Source organism: Scylla paramamosain, unplaced genomic scaffold (genome assembly GCF_035594125.1).
Source record: "Scylla paramamosain isolate STU-SP2022 unplaced genomic scaffold, ASM3559412v1 Contig5, whole genome shotgun sequence".
NCBI lineage: Eukaryota > Metazoa > Arthropoda > Malacostraca > Decapoda > Portunidae > Scylla > Scylla paramamosain.
The window spans coordinates 1,390,001-1,407,502 of NW_026973670.1; the positions used below are offsets into that span (position 1 = coordinate 1,390,001).

The 17,502-nt window shown below is 44.7% G+C and overlaps 2 protein-coding genes across 33 annotated transcripts in view; one reads left to right on the top strand and one right to left on the bottom strand.

Annotated features, from left to right (window-relative positions):
- LOC135096592 (uncharacterized) overlaps window positions 1-17,502 on the bottom strand; it is an 88,594-nt gene that overhangs the window by 22,642 nt on the left and 48,450 nt on the right. For 17 of the 28 annotated variants that reach the window (XR_010264837.1, XR_010264838.1, XR_010264839.1 and 14 more), the window contains one exon: window positions 13,290-13,432. The exons of 4 other annotated variants lie outside the window; for them this stretch is intronic. The gene's annotated coding sequence lies outside the window, so the exon portion shown is untranslated. Of the gene's footprint in view, window positions 1-611; window positions 1,091-1,272; window positions 1,292-4,121; window positions 4,282-12,429; window positions 12,636-13,276; window positions 13,433-17,502 lie in introns of those variants that run through there. 7 more of the 28 variants (XM_063998205.1, XM_063998207.1, XM_063998206.1 and 4 more) reach the window with 7 other exon arrangements.
- Window positions 1-17,502, top strand: part of LOC135096588 (uncharacterized) — a 72,614-nt gene that overhangs the window by 21,741 nt on the left and 33,371 nt on the right. For 2 of the 5 annotated variants that reach the window (XM_063998183.1, XM_063998179.1), the window contains exon 4: window positions 49-112. The exons of 1 other annotated variant lie outside the window; for it this stretch is intronic. The gene's annotated coding sequence lies outside the window, so the exon portion shown is untranslated. Of the gene's footprint in view, window positions 1-48; window positions 113-13,675; window positions 13,740-17,502 lie in introns of all 5 variants that reach the window. 2 more of the 5 variants (XM_063998180.1, XM_063998181.1) reach the window with 2 other exon arrangements.

The following is a 17,502-nucleotide window of genomic DNA, read 5'->3' on the forward strand; positions in this document are numbered from 1 at the left end:
TGGAGTATAAATGTAAGAGCATGAAGCACAGTGTGTCTCTCCCCACAGGCACCTCCCGCCTCACGCCTTGCTTCCTCCCGTCTCCCAGAGTCTACACACCTGCACTCTTGAGGTGAGTACACTTACTCTTTTCTTTCCTGGTAATTGTTTTCACTGTGTTTTCTATTGCACACACTCAGAAAGTAGAAAATGAGGCACTAACGAGGCAAGACTATATACCACAAACACTAAACACAATAATAATAATAAAAATATTAATAATAATAATAATAATAATAATAATAATTATGATAATAAATGGTTTATTAATAAGGCAGTTTACAAACTGAAAATGTACAGAGGGGGTGGGAAAATACTTAACATTAATCCTGAAGCTAAGCTTAATATAGAAGAGGAATACTGTTGATTGATGGCATGGTGGGAATCGCGCTGAGTCTGTACCGCTCCGTGGCGAGGTGCGTCAGGCAGCAGCATGTGTCTGAGGCGTGGATGATGCAGAAGTCCCCTTCCAAACTTCTCCAGAGCCTCTCGGTGCCTGGTGGATAGTCTGGACGTCTGAACAGACTCAGGGTGGTCAGGGCTTCATCAGAGGTGATGTAGGCAGGGACAAAGATGACCCTGCACGCCCTCTTCTGCACTCTCTCCAGCTGGAGCTGTTGAGTGTGTGTGAGGGAGGAGGACCACGCTTGGGAGGCGTACATAAGTTTGGGGAGGAGGAAGGTGAGGCACACTCCCCTTAACTCGTCTGTCAGTGTCCCCAGCGACCTGAGTCTTCGCATCATGTATAGCTTGTAGGTAGCGGATCTTACTGTGAGCTGGGGAGGGGGCACTGGTACAGAGGAGGTACAGAAATGCATCACCACAGTTTCGCTGTGGTTGATGGTCATCCTGCTCTCCTCCGTCCATGTCTGCAGTCGCTCCAAAATGACTTGCAGTGGCGAGTAGTCCGTGTTCCTGTTGGAGACTGGGACGCCCACGGTGCAGTCGTACACACACTTCCAGCCATGGAGGTGTCAGTGAGGGCGTCGTTAATGAGGAGGAGGAAGCATAGTGGGCTCACCTTGGTTCCTTGGGGGACCCCACATGTCAGCTGTTGGATATTAGAGACAGAGCCCTGATAGCGAACGGCCTGACGCCTCCCTGAGAGGGTGTTGGCTAGCCACGCTACCAGGTTGGGAGGGAGACCAAGACTTATTGCCTTGCTGAAGACAACAAAGTGATCAACAAGATCAAAGTCTTTTTGAAGTCCACAAAGGCAACAGCTAGAGAGGTGTTTCGCTTGTCCAGGTGGCTGTGGATGAAGTCAAGGAAGCTGGTCAGGTAATGGGAGGTGGGGGTGGCTTTAATATTTCCAAACTGTCTGATATCCACGGTATAACAAGTTTTGGTGTAGGCCCAGTCATACACAAAATCTTCACAAATAAAGCTAGGGATGGGGGTGATAGAGACTGGCCTGAGGTCACCGAGGGACTGTGCACTGGAAGCTTTGCGGATGGGAGAGACGTAAGACGTCTTCCAGTCCGCGGGGCAAGAGTGTTGGGAAAGAGAGGCGTTTATTATGGGGCATAGCGGTGTTGCTGGCTCTTCCCATATGGGAAGGTCAGTGGGTGTGGTGGATCTTGGTATCTTTAAGCATCCTTGGTATCTTGGTATCTTGGTATCTTTAAGTATCCTCTTAAAAACATCTATCGCCTGGACAGTGGGGGAAGGGAGGGAGCGGGAAGATGGGCAGGAAGCGGAGTGGTGTGGAGGGGAGGGCAGGTGTGACAGATAGCGGCAAAGTGGTCGTTCATCTCCTGAGCCGCGAGATTAGCAGGAAGGTGTGAGGTGCAAGGAAGAGATGAAGTGTGCTTTTGTAGGCCACACAAAGCTTTGCTGCTAGCGAACCACTGTCTGCTGTTGGCCTGCTTGAAGTGGTGTATCTTGTCCGGGTAATAGCTTGACTTGGCAGCCTTAATCTCCCTGATCCCTCTGTTTCTTAGCTTCCTGTATAGGTCTGGGCAGGAGTGGAACGACCACGTCCGCTGATGCATGAGTCTTTTAATGCGGGGCGTCATGCAGGGGGCATCAGATGTGTGCACTGTGACGCTCTTGGCTGGGAAGTAGCCGTGGAAGGCTTCTGTGGTGGTGGCGACGTAATTGTGCCATTTTGAGTGGACGTCCTCCACATCCAGCACCTCGGTCCACGGGTGTTGTGTCACCCACTGCCCAACCTCCCTCATGGCTGAGTCAGACATGAGGCGGTGGGTCCTGTGGGTGTCCACAGTATGGAGAGTTGGGTGCTCCACCCATGGGAGGCAGCGGCTTGAAGGGCGAGTACTGCTGCAATAGGTCTGTCAGTATAAGGTCGAGGGTGGTTTGCTGGGTGATAAAGAAGTCCACGACCTGGGTGAGGTGTAGCTGGTGTAGGATATCGCTGATATACAATCCGTTAAAGTCCCCACAGATGACCAGCTTGGCAACAGGATACCTCACACTTAGGGCCTCAGCAGTGTCACTGATGTGAGTGGTGAGTAACTGTGCTGTGGTGGCTCGTGGGGGGTGGTACACGACGCACACGATGATGGAGGCCGTGTTGCTGAGATGGCAGGGGGGCGTAACTCTCACCCACAGGGCCTCTACTCCGGCAGGAATGTTGACAGGCAGGTGTGAGGGGCTGAGGGTAGATTGGGAGAAAACGGCCACTCCGCCCTTCCCCCCCTTCCTGCGTCCTGTCCTGAGGTGATGGCAGAGCTGGTAGTCCTGCATCGTGTGGTTCCGAAATAGTTTCAAAGTCTTAAGGCACAGTGTAGATGGCGCTGCAAACATCAACAAACAGACCTGGATAGAGCTCCAAGTTTTGCCAAGATTCTGCTGCCATGCAGGCTTAGATCAGGCAATATATTGCCTAAGGAGCTGCTCGAGGGTAGAGTGCAGCCAAGACGCAGTTACTTGTAGCCCACTGAAGAAAGCTAGCCGGTAGTTAGAAGCTAGAATATAATGTGGCCAATCAACACTGGTCCCATCCCCTGTGCACCGCTGTGAAAACCGTTGCCATGGTAACGGCGACGCCAAGCCACTGAAGAAAACCGGGTGCAAAGACTTAACAGGATACTTGTTTGTTTGTCCAAGATGGCTAGTTATGACAATGTAAACACAGTGAAGGCATTGTCTGCTACGGAGATCAATAAACTGACAGCGGCGCAGCTAAAATGTGCACTGAGAACAACTGTTGCACATCAGCCTCATGAAGAGCAGCCACCGAGCTCTGAATTACTCGAAGAAATAAGAAATATTCCAGAAGATTTGGCAGCTGTGAAGGAGATGAAGGAAGAAATAGAATCACTGAATACAACACTCGATGAAGCCTACATGATTATCCACCAGCAAAACCGGTTTCTAGAATCCCTTGGCCCCAAAGAAAGGGTGCGGAACTTGGTTATAACTGGGGTCTCAGAGGATGACGATGGCCTGGAAACGACAGATGGAGAGAAGATCAAGACAGTGCTGGAAGCCGCGGGTTACGCCGGACCGATACCCACCGATGTATGGTCAACAATACGACTTGGACAGCCTGACGCATGGAGGAGTCGCCCTATTCACGTGACGCTGGAGAGTCAAGATCAACGGAGCGACATCTTGCGAGAGGCGAAGAACTTAAAGGATACAGGAAGAGACTTCGAACGGATTTACGTGAAGAAGGACGTTCATCCGGCGGCGAGGAGAGAAGTGACAAGACTGAGGACCCGGGAAGATGAGGAGAAGCAGAAACCAGACAACCAGGGAGTGGAAATTACGTATGACTGGCGGCGACGAGTATTGCTGCGTGTTGTGTTGTGACTGATAGGTATTTCCCAAATTTTGGCATGGAAAGAATTGGAATGGACAATTGAAAATATGTGCTTGTAATATCTGTGGTGTGAAAAATAAGCTCCAAAGCCCTGAGGTGATAAATGTTGCTTTAGAATTTGACATGATATGGATCACTGAAATTAAGTAACGTTAATTAGTAGCTTGCTTGGTTTTGATTTATATATGAATAAAAGTAAACAAAATAGTCGGAGAGGAGGAATTATGATGTTGGTGAAGTGTGCGTTGGTGCCATATATCACATGTGCCAACATTGCAGCAGAAGGACAAACATGGGTCGAGCTGTCCTGCTGCCCTGGGATGAGGCTTGGCGCCATGTATATCCCACCGGTCGACTCGCCCTACCACGACCCGGTGCTGCTGTGGGAGGGGCAGGTGACCGACTGTGACGGTGCCATAGTGGTCGCTGACTTGAACGCACGTGTGGGTTGCCTACCAAGTACAAATATAAACGGAAAGAGATGTGAATATAATGGTGTGAAAGATCTTATAAGTAATTCCATGGGCCGGACAATACCCAACATGTGTGAAGAGAAAGAAATGGTAGTTGCTAATCATTTGAAATATGACGGAAAGCAGCGAGGAGGGAATTTATCTTTTAGGCGTAATGATCGCTGGACATCGGAAATCGACCTGTGTTTATCGACCTGTGTTTAGTTAAGTATAGCAGTTTGAATGTCCTGAAAGACTTATGTACAAGCCAAGTTATGTCGTGCTCAGATCATGCGCCACTCACTCTAACAATTAACACTGACGTTTTTAAATGAGTAATGCCATCACGGCTACTTGAGCGCGCCAGTAACTTGGGTCGGACGCTCACACACAGTCCCTAGCTGCACCACTAATATCGCGACAGGCCTGCACCATGACAAAGTGGATATAGAAGCGTTCGTGACGAGGATGGCGCTGTGTGAGCCGCCAACCCTGGGCGTGGTGAATGAGGAAAGTGTGCAGGACGTGGTTAAGGAAAGCTGCAGGGAAGTTAATGGAATAGCAAAGGAGTGTAAAAAGACGAATGTTGCGCGTGAGGGAAGTGTAGACCTAAAAAGGAAAAGACTCATGGAGGAAAATGACTGTGGGAAAATTTGGAAAGCAATTAACTGGAAAGATGAAATTAGTAGTAATGAAGGCAGTACCCAGCCTACTGAGAGTCAATTAAAGATTTTTTTTGAGGAATTGTTGAATCCAGTGATGGAGGAAGTTGGAGAGGTAAACTTTGAGCAGGCACCAAGTATTCCCATTGTGGATGATCCTTTCACGTTTAGAGAGGTGGAAACAGCTGTGAGAGGGATTGATAAAAAGAAAAGTTTTGTTGGAATAAGTCCTGCCCTATTAATGAACTTACCTATGAACTGGTTGATGTTTTTTCTTACAATGTTCAATGTAATTTTTGATAGTTTGTGTTTCCCACTAGCCTGGTGCTATAGTAAGTTAAGTGTATTATTTAATTGTGGTGATCGCATGCTTTGTGATAACTACAGAGGTGTTAGTATAATGGACACCCTAGCTAAACTCTATGACACACTTATTATCAATAGATTGAAAATGTGGATGGATGTGGACAATTGTCAAGCAGGAGCAATGGAGGGAAGAGGATGCCTAGAGCAGATATTTACACTGAGATTATTGTGTGATTATGTAAAATACAAGAAATTGAAGTTATATGTATTATTTATAGACTATCGTAAAGCATACGATAAAGTACCGAGGTCCAGGCTGATAGAATGCTTAAGATCAATAGGATGTGGAAGAAGGATGTTAAAAGCAATTTATGTTATGTATCGCTGCACACGTAACGTGCTTAAGAGTGCCACGGTGGAGTCGTCAGTGGGAGTAAGGCAAGGCTCACCTTCCAGCTGTCTAATGTTTGTGATTTACATTAACCAGATGATTCGTATGCTGAAGGAACAAATAGCAACTAACAGCTACTTGGGCGCACTGCACACAACATCTCGGGATATGTGCATCAGGAAACTCAGAGTTGTCATCGATTATTGCAATGATTATGGAATTGTTCCTAATGAGGACTAAATTATTTTTTTTGTTTGAAATATCACTCGTTGTGATAAAGTTCCATTAAAGATCGAGGAACACGTTATTAAGTACTGTGACAGATACAAGTTTTTAAGGGCCTGGTTTACCGACAGCGGTTGTATGAAGGACGTGGTGTCACTACACGAGGCAAAGTGTCAGTCAGTCGTCAACAAATTTTCTATAATTCGTGCCTCGAACCCTGATATGCCTCAGTGTTATAAGCGACTTGTTTTTGACGCGGCTGTGTTGGCTGAACTGAGATACAGCTGCAAGACGTGGCTGACAGACGGCTGTGTGTCACTCACCAGTCAGTACAATAAACTTATGAAATGTCTCCTAGACGTGACAAATAACACAAGCTCAAACTTATGTCATGTTGAATCGCGAATTAAGCCAGTTTACCATACTGTCTGTGCCCGACGGAAACGTTTCTTGGAGAGGAAGCTGACTCTATCTACTCGACAGAAGTGAACCATTTCATCTTGTATTTAGTTGATGCAGAGAAGCTAACACCCCTGGTTATAAGTTTATCCAGAGCGCCATACAGTATGATAATCATATAAATCCTCTTGACAGAATAATTAATTTAATTACCAATAAGCCACAAGACGCAACAAAGTATCACACATATAAAACAATATTGAATTCTAGTCTTGGTGTCCATAATATTTATTCAGATTACACAATGTCCCTGATTTTACACGTTTGGCGTTTACTAGAATTCGACTGATGTCTTATGTAGGTACGTGTGTGAAGTGTTGATTAGTTATAGGACCTAAAAAGAAAACAATACTTAATTAGAACTACCTATTTCATTAATATTGGTCAAATTGTGTTAGACGTTATGCTGAGTTATGTATCTATGTTAGTTATAGCATTACTGCTAGTAAGTGCTTGCTAATGCTGGTTACTTTGCATCGCCTAATTCTTAAACAATACTTAGGTGAAAGTGTTGTTATTTATGTTTGTAAATGTATGATTCTTTATTTGGACCACTGGCAAATTTTGTACCTTTCACTTTACTGTATGAATAATTTCTTTGGTCAGTAAAAGTAACTAACTATCACGTTGGGCGGCGGGTGACCGGACCCTCGCATACGACGCAGGAGGTAGTTGCGTTCGTACGTTTGCACGGCAGCACACATTATCCTTTATGTGTCGACACGCACTCGCTAAATGTGTTCACAAGTACAACAATCTCACCAGGGCGAGCCTAAAACTAAAAACTAAGAGTTGAAAACTGAAAAAACCGAGGTCACTATCAATAGGGGGCGGGGAAGGCAGGAAGGCCAACATGCTGGCCGAGGCTGCTCTAGAGCGCCTAAGGTCACACGTCCTTCCCGTGTGAGGTGTGTGTGTGTGTGTGTGTGTGTGTGCGTGTGTGTGGGAGATTACTCATTTCATAATGGGGTTTCTAGCGTGAGAAAAGTAAAAAAGCCTATTAGATTTACAAATGTTGACGAAACGGTATTTCTGCATAACGTTCAGCTATTAGATGTCCCAATGATAATGAACAATATGAATGATGATATCAGTAATGTGACAGATATAGCATATCAATGTGCTCGTAGTAGTGGTAAGCGTGAAGCCTGCGTACAGGATGAAAACACTACTTTAGAGAGGTGGGAAACACTGGTTGAGAACAAAGATGATCTGCAACTCTGGAGGGCTATAAATTGGAAGGGAGAAGTTGGTGGTGAAAATAATTCAAATGTGTGCCCATCTGATGATGATTTGAAAGATTATTTTGAAACTAACTTTAACTCTCTCGACAATGTGAAACTTACTGAATGTGACTTTTCCACCGATGTGTCTATACCCCTGTTAGATGACCCTATTGACCCATTAGAAATACAACAACAAGTGAAGCAATTGAAACCAGACAAAGCTTCAGGTCCTGATGGCGTATCACCCGGTATTGTTAAATTATTGCCAGTACAATGGATTATGTATATGTGTGTTTTGTTTAATAATATATTATACTCTGGTAGTTACCCATTAGCCTGGACAAATGCAAAGTTAGTTCCAATTTTTAAGGGGAATAAGTATAATAAACAGTATTGCCAAGGTGTACGACATGGTGTTGTGTGCGAGACTGAGACAGTGGTTTAGACCTTTCAGGGAGCAAGCTGGTGCTCAGGAGAAGAGAGGGTGTGTGGAGAACACAGTGGCTCTCAGGTTGTTATGTGACATGGCTAGGAGGAGGAAATTAACTCTCTTTGTAACATTCATTGACTTTTCCCAGGCCTATGACAGAGTACCTAGACATAAATTATTTTATTATGTGTTACGAAGATTGGGATGTGGCTCAGCTATGTTATGTGCACTTATTGCTATGTATACTGTGACAGAAAGCTTGGTCGGAACAGCGGTGGTCTTAATAACTCTAGGTGTGAGGCAAGGATCATCCACCTCATGTTTACTTTTTATCATCTTGGTTAATGACCTTATAAGACTAATTAAAGAAGGGTGTGGACATGATGGATTTTTACAATGGCTACATATACTTGTACTAATGGACGACACGGTGCTATTATCGACGACGAGGGCAAATATGATGAGAAAGGTGTCTTTGTTACAAGATTACTGTACAGAATATGGCATGAAAGTTAACCAATCCAAGACAAAGTTTTTCGTGATAAGCGGCAGTGAGAGGGATCGTGAACCTTTGGTGGTGGGCGACTTGGTGGTGGAACATTGTGACACATATGCGTGTTTAGGGTCACCGTTTACCAGCGATGGTTCAACCACCTCTGCCGTCAAAGTCCATGCTAATAATAGGATGTCACGTGTGTTAAAGTTTGTGCCTTTTGTCACAAAAAAATAATGATATTGCGTTTGTGATAAAGAAGCGTGTATTTTGATGCAGCTCTCACGTTATCACTAATTTATGGATGTGAATCTTGGATAGGGGCTGATCTGAAAACGATGGTGAAGTTGTACAATTGGTGTCTAAAAAGATTATTAGGAGTGAGAAAACTAACGTGTAATGACATTTGCTACGTGGAGCCAGGGTATCCACCTTTCAAGGACTTAATCAGGCACAGACAACACAAAATTTTATATAGTATGTGGCATGAGAGGTCAGGATATGATGATCCATTAGCCTTCACAATTAGGATAAAAGTGAAGTCTAACACTCCAACCAGTCGGACCGTCAAAGAGATGACCAACACGAATGTACCGGACCTGAGCTTGGTAATGAAGAAATTAAAAGATGACATGGTAAACAGTAACTCCTCAAGACGCACAACATATAAGGATATTAACCCAGATTTATTGGTACACCGTATATATACAGTGAAGCACGCAGGAAATGATATTCATAGAGTATCATTCACACAGCTTCGAGTAAGTGGGCATAGTTTAGCGTGTGAGACTGGCAGGTGGAATCAAAGAAACAGAGGTCGACTGGAAGTGAATGAGAGGCTGTGTGTGTGTGTGGAGGGTTACAAACAGATAGATATGTAATGCAAGATTGTCAGTTAACACAGCAACTTAGGGATCAATACCAGTTCTCCACTTTAGAACAATTGTTTGGGGATCAGTTTACGCCAGAGATCATGTGTAAGATTGTTCATAACATTTTGACCATATATTAAAGAAGTAATAAATCATACTTGATTCTAATAGGTTTCACACGACTGTGGGATTAGTGAGGATTCGATAATTATGGTAGTGCGTAGATGTCATGAATATGATTGTTTATATATATTTTATAAACAAGGGTCCTAAGAATAGATATTTCTCCAGTGTTTGTGTTTAGCTCGTTTATTTTGTAATAATAGACTTCTAGTAACTAATAGACGATTGACTACAGTTAGGAAGTGATGATAATTTAACATTATCTTGTAGATTATGTAATACTATTATGTACAATCCATTGGTATTACCTGTTTGCTGTGGTACATAAAATATCTATATCTATCTATTTATCTATCTATCTCAGTGTGTGTGTGTATGTATGTGTGTGTGTATGTTTGTGTGAGTGTGTGTGTGGAAGGGTAACTATAGTACATCTACGCATAGTGATAGTAATCTACCAAGTGATGCAGAATTTAGGGACCATTTTGAGAAAGTACTGAATCCTGCACGAGAAACTCAAAATTATTTATCAGATCTGTCTACAGATATTAATATTCCTGTGCTTGACGAACCCATCTCTCCCCTAGAAGTACAAAATCAAATAAAAAGGATGAAGGTTAACAAGGCATGTGGGCCTGATGGTATCCCTCCTGGAGTTTTTTCACTTATGTCACCCCAGTGGCTTGTTACTATTGCCACATTATTTAGTTGTATTTTTTCATCTGCTATGTTCCCTTATGCATGGATTAGAGCAAAAGTATTTGTAATATTTAAGAAAGGTGACAAGACTAACACTGATAACTATCGTGGAATAAGCGTCATTAACTCTATAGCTAAACTGTATGAGATGGTACTTTGTGAACGCCTGAATCAGTGGTTCAAACCAGACAGGGAACAAGCAGGGGCGCAGAAGAAGCGTGGATGTATAGAGCATATAGTAACGCTCAGGCTGCTTACCAACACAGCCAGGTTAAAGAAGATTAAGTTGTTTGTGGTATTTATAGATTTCTCGAAAGCGTATGACATCGTTCCAAGGAAAACTCTGTTTACTGTGATGAAGGGTTTGGGGTGCGGGGCCGTGATGCTGGCCGCTATGGTGGCCATGTATCGCACCACGGAAAGTGTTATCGGTGCCGCAGTATTGAGCGCCTCACAGGGAGTCAGACAAGGATCCCCTACCTCTTGCTTTTTGTTTGTAATGTTTGTCAATATGTTAATCAGATCTGTTAAAGAAAAGTGTAGACCAGAAGTATTTATAGAATGGTTAAAAATTTTAATGTTCATGGATGATACAGTATTATTATCAACGAGTAGGGAGAATATGTACATTAAGCTAAGGATATTACAGGAATATTGTAAAGAGTATGGTATGAGGATAAACAGTGCAAAGACGAAATTTTTTGTCATCAATGGTGGGCTAGGAGACAAGGAGCCGTTTAGTGTAGGTGGTACGAGTATGAAAGTGGAACACTGTGATAGTTATATGTATTTGGGTTCACCATTTACGTGTGACGGTTCTGTGTCTTCTGCCGTCAAGGTACATGCAAAGAACAAATTATGTCATGTGTTAAAGTTTATATCGTTTTTAAAGAAGAATAATGATATCCCCTTTATAGTAAAGCGACGTGTGTTTGACGCTGCCCTCCTGTCGTCACTAGTGTATGGTTGTGAGTCCTGGATTGATGCTGACGTTAAACCTGTAGTTAAGCTTTATAACTGGGCACTGAAACAACTGTTAGGGGTGAGAAAAACTACTCCTAACGTGGTGTGTTATGTCGAGTCGGGTTATCCATCGCTTCCTGACCTTGTGAAATATAGACAACATAAGTTTTTAAAGAAAATGTGGGATGAGAGGTCCAGTATGAATGATGATCCACTATCTTTTGCAATGAGAAAAGTAATAAACGAGAACACGAATATGGGCAAGTGCGTGAAAGAAATGATAAGAGGGGAAGTACCTGACATGTCTGTGTTATTGGAGAAAGCGAAGTGTTGCATCAGAGATTCAGGTACATCAAGATGTATAGTGTATAAAGACATAAATCCCACATTATCCACACACGAGATTTACACTAAGAGGCAAATCTTAAATGAGTTTCATAGACTGAATTTTACAAGGTTTCGATTATCTGGCCACACTCTAGCTATAGAAACAGGGCGATGGAATAGGCGAGGACGTGGCCGCTTACCGCTGGAGGAGCGGCTGTGCAGTTGTGGTGAGATACAGACGGAGAGACACGTACTGGAGAACTGTACTCTCACCCAACATCTAAGGAATAACTATAGATACGAAACAATGGAAGATGTATTTACAAAATGTACAACTAGCGAGATGTGTAATGTAATTTTCGATGTACTTAAAGTATATAAACAAGGAAATTTAAATGAATGCGAATAATTTGTATGATATCTGGTAATGTCTATTTTTGGGTAGAGAAAAATTTTTTTTATTTTGTATTTTGGGAGTTCTTTTGCTGCATTGCAAGAATATTTATTTAATGATTTAGAATATTGTGGACTACAATTATTAATGGACTACTGCTGTGGATATTTTTTTGTATTTTAGTTTTTGTTTTAGTTTTGTTTGCTGTGATATGATTGTGTAGTCAATAAATCTATCTATCTATCTATCTATCTGTGTGTGTGTGTGTGTGTGTGTGTGTGTGTGTGTGTGTGTGTGTATGTGTGTGTGTGTTTGTGGGCGGCCAGAAGCCGCTAATGGCTTAAGTGGGACGGGAAGGAGTGGATGTCAGGTGGTGGGGAGAGAGGTGGGGGTGGAGAGAAGAGGCATCACGTACTGACACAACAAGATGGCGTCTGTCTGAGAAGGTGGCAAGTGTAGTTTCCCGGGCCAGCGGCATGAGGCAAATAGCAAAACACCAGCAGGAGGTCTTTCTATACACAACATGCACATGTACACAACACACGTGTGGCTGTACACCTGGCGGCTACTCAACACACCTGGTACACTACTGGTAGCACACTTCAGGGAGGGCTTGGCCAATCCTGGTTATCTTGACCACCACTAAGTCTTTGAGGAGGAACACAATGCGATACACACGCGCACCACACAAGATACGCCGCCACACTGGCTGCAGACTGAGCGGCGTCCCTTTGGCTCAGTGTTTCCAGGCCGTTCGGTACTTGAGCGACACACAAAGGTCTACCTAATATACAGGGACTTGTTCAACCAACGAACACACTCATATCCAAAAAAAAAAATAAATAAAATAAATAAAATAAATAAATAAAAAAATAAGTAAAAATAATCAAATAATTAAATTAGATTAAATTATTAAAATTACTATTGCTTCTACACTTACTACTGCTATGACTACTACTACTACTACTACTACTGTGTGTGTGTGTGTGTGTGTGTGTGTGTGTGTGTGTGTGTGTGTGTGTTTGTGTGTGTGTATCATATTACTCATAGCAATCAGAGCAACAATATAACAGCAAGAACTACTACTACTAATATTACTACTAATACAATTTCTAATATAAATACTACTACTACTGCAGCTGTTTTTGCAACAATTCTTAGGCATTATTATTAATATTCACATAGTAGTAGTAGTAGTAGTAGTAGTAGTAGTAGTAGAGGTAGTAGTAATAGTAGTAGTAGTAGTAGTAGTAGTAGTAGTAGTAGTAGTAGTAGTAGTAGTAGTAGTAGTAGTAGTAGTAGTAGCAGTAGTGAGAAATCGTGAACACTACCTCTACCACTACAATTACTACTACTACTACTACTACTACTACTACTACATAGGCATGCTATTAAAGGTCATGAACAGTTCCATCTGGTACAAACTTAGCTGTGTCACCTTGGTGGATCCCTGTCAAAGTGTCTTCTGAATTGTCTTTGCACTTCTTTGACATTTTCGTACCTCCAGTAACACTTTATGACAGATGTTCTTCCTTCACAGCTTACTCTTACTTCTGACATTATAGTTTTGCCCAACTGTTTCTGAAAAAAAAAAAAAATCAGTGAATTATAGCTAGTCAAACAGTGAGTATATTTTTGGATGACTCTCTCTCTCTCTCTCTCTCTCTCTCTCTCTCTCTCTCTCTCTCTCTCTCTCTCTCTCTCTGTCTGTCTGTCTCTCTGTTTATACAGATAGATACAGATAGATAGATGTACACAGGTACAGACTTGTGCTTGTGGAGTATAAATGTAAGAGCATGAAGCACAGTGTGTCTCTCCCCACAGGCACCTCCCGCCTCACGCCTTCCTCCCTCCCGTCTCCCAGAGTCTACACACCTGCACTCTTGAGGTGAGTACACTTACTCTTTTCTTTCCTGGTAATTGTTTTCACTGTGTTTTCTATTGCACACACTCAGAAAGTAGAAAATGAGGCACTAACGAGGCAAGACTATATACCACAAACACTAAACACAATAATTATAATAAAAATAATAATAATAATAAAATAATAATAATAATAATAATAATAATGATAATAATAATAATAAATGATTTATTAATAAGGCAGTTTACAAACTGAAAATGTACAGAGGGGGTGGGAAAATACTTAACATTAATCCTGAAGCTAAGCTTAATATAGAAGAGGAATACTGTTGATTGATGGCATGGTGGGAATCGCGCTGAGTCTGTACCGCTCCGTGGCGAGGTGCGTCAGGCAGCAGCATGTGTCTGAGGCGTGGATGATGCAGAAGTCCCCTTCCAAACTTCTCCAGAGCCTCTCGGTGCCTGGTGGATAGTCTGGACGTCTGAACAGACTCAGGGTGGTCAGGGCTTCATCACAGGTGATGTAGGCAGGGACAAAGATGACCCTGCACGCCCTCTTCTGCACTCTCTCCAGCTGGAGCTGTTGAGTGTGTGTGAGGGAGGAGGACCACGCTGGGGAGGCGTACATGAGTTTGGGGAGGATAAAGGTGAGGCACACTCCCCTTAACTCGTCTGTCAGTGTCCCCAGCGACCTGAGGCTGCGCATCATGTACAGCTTGTAGGTAGCGGATCTTACGGTGCTGGCGACATGCTGCTTCCAGGTCAGCTGGTCGTCCACCGTGACTCCGAGAAGAACATCCAGAGGCACATCGGACCACCTGGAGGGGGTGAGGGCCCACTGTGAGCTGGGGAGAGGGCACTGGTACAGAGGAGGTACAGAAATGCATCACCACAGTTTCACTGTGGTTGATGGTCATCCTGCTCTCCTCCGTCCATGTCTCCAGTCGCTCCAAAATGACTTGCAGTGGTGAGTAGTCCGTGTTCCTGTTGGAGACTGGGACGCCCACGGTGCAGTCGTACACATACTTCCAGCGATGAGGGTGTCAGTGAGGGCGTCGTTAATGAGGAGGAGGAAGCATAGTGGGCTCATCTTGGTTCCCTGGGGGACCCCACATGTCAGCTGTTGGATATTAGAGACAGAGCCCTGATAGCGAACGGCCTGACGCCTCCCTGAGAGGGTGTTGGCTAGCCACGCTACCAGGTTGGAAGGGAGACCAAGACTTATTGCCTTGCTGAAGCCAACAAAGTGATCAACAAGATCAAAGGCTTTTTGAAGTCCACAAAGGCAACAGCTAGAGAGGTGTTTCGCTTGTCCAGGTGGCTGTGGATGAAGTCAAGGAAGCTGGTCAGGTAATGGGAGGTGGGGGTGGCTTTAATATTTCCAAACTGTCTGATATCCACGGTATAACAAGTTTTGGTGTAGGCCCAGTCATACACAAAATCTTCACAAATAAAGCTAGGGATGGGGGTGATACAGACTGGCCTGAGGTCACCGAGGGACTGTGCACTGGAAGCTTTGCGGATGGGAGAGACGTAAGATGTCTTCCAGTCCGCGGGGCAAGAGTGTTGGGAAAGAGAGGCGTTTATTATGGGGCATAGCGGTGTTGCTGGCTCTTCCCATATGGGAAGGTCAGTGGGTGTGGTGGATCTTGGTATATTTAAGTATCCTCTGTATCTTGGTATCTTGGTATCTTTAAGTATCCTCTTAAAAACATCCACCGTTTGGACAGTGGGGGGAGGGGAAGGGGCGTGAAGATGGGCAGGAAGTGGAGTGGTGTGGAGGGGAGGGCAGGTGTGACAGATAGCGGCAAAGTGGTCGTTCATCTCCTGAGCCGCGAGATTAGCAGGAAGGTGTGAGGTGCAAGGAAGAGATGAAGTGTGCTTTTGTAGGCCACACAAAGCTTTGCTGCTAGCGAACCACTGTCTGTTGTTGGCCTGCTTGAAGTGGTGTATCTTGTCCGGGTAATAGCTTGACTTGGCAGCCTTAATCTCCCTGATCTCTCTGTTTCTTAGCTTCCTGTATAGGTCCGGGCAGGAGTGGAACGACCACGTCCGCTGATGCATGAGTCTTTTAATGCGGGGCGTCATCCAGGGGGCATCAGATGTGTGCACTGTGACGCTCTCGGCTGGGAAGTAGCGGTGGAAGGCTTCTGTGGTGGTGGCGACGTAATTGTGCCATTTTGAGTGGATGTCCTCCACATCCAGCACCTCGGTCCACGGGTGTTGTGTCACCCACTGCCCAACCTCCCTCATGGCTGAGTCAGACATGAGGCGGTGGGTCCTGTGGGTGTCCACAGTATGGAGAGGTGGGTGCTCCACCCATTGGAGGGAGCGGCTTGAAGGGCGAGTACTGCTGCAATAGGTCTGTCAGTATAAGGTCGAGGGTGGCTTGCTGGGTGGTAGGGAAGTCCACGATCTGGGTGAGGTGTAGCTGGTGTAGGATATCGCTGATATACAATCCGTTAAAGTCCCCACAGATGACCAGCTTGGCAACAGGATACCTCACACTTAGGGCCTCAGCAGTGTCACTGATGTGAGTGGTGAGTAACTGTGCTGTGGTGGCTCGTGGGGGGTGGTACACGACGCACACGATGATGGAGGCCGTGTTGCTGAGATGGCAGGGGGGCGTAACTCTCACCCACAGGGCCTCTACTCCGACAGGAATGTTGACAGGCAGGTGTGAGGGGCTGAGGGTAGATTGGGAGAAAACAGCCACTCCGCCCTTCCCCCCCCTTCCTTGCCTGCGTCCTGTCCTGAGGTGATGGCAGAGCTGGTAGTCCTGCATCGTGTGGTTCCGAAATAGTTTCAAAGTCTTAAGGCACAGTGTAGATGGCGCTGCAAACATCAACAAACAGACCTGGATAGAGCTCCAAGTTTTGCCAAGATTCTGCTGCCATGCAGGCTTAGATCAGGCAATATATTGCCTAAGGAGCTGCTCGAGGGTAGAGTGCAGCCAAGACGCAGTTACATGTAGCCCACTGAAGAAAGCTAGCCGGTAGTTAGAAGCTAGAATATAATGTGGCCAATCAACACCGGTCCCATCCCCTGTGCACCGCTGTGAAAACCGTTGCCATGGTAACGGCGACGCCAAGCCACTGAAGAAAACGGGGTGCAAAGACTTAACGGGATACATGTTTGTTTGTCCAAGATGGCTAGTTATGACAATGTAAACACAGTGAAGGCATTGTCTGCTACGGAGATCAATAAACTGACAGTGGCGCAGCTAAAATGTGCACTGAGAACAACTGTTGCACATCAGCCTCATGAAGAGCAGCCACCGAGCTCTGAATTACTCGAAGAAATAAGAAATATTCCAGAAGATTTGGCAGCTGTGAAGGAGATGAAGAAAGAAATAGAATCACTGAATACAACACTCGATGAAGCCTACATGATTATCCACCAGCAAAACCGGTTCCTAGAATCCCTTGGCCCCAAAGAAAGGGTGCGGAACTTGGTTATAACTGGGGTCTCGGAGGATGACGACGGCCTGGGAACGACAGAAAGAGAGAAGATCAAGACAGTGCTGGAAGCCGAGGGGTTACGCCGGACCGATACGCACCGATGTATGGTCAACAATACGACTTGGACAGCCTGACGCATGGAGGAGTCGCCCTATTCACGTGACGCTGGAGAGTCAAGATCAACGGAGCGACATCTTGCGAGAAGCGAAGAACTTAAAGGATACAGGAAGAGACTTCGAACGGATTTACGTGAAGAAGGACGTTCATCCGGCGGCGAGGAGAGAAGTGACAAGACTGAGGACCCGGGAAGATGAGGAGAAGCAGAAA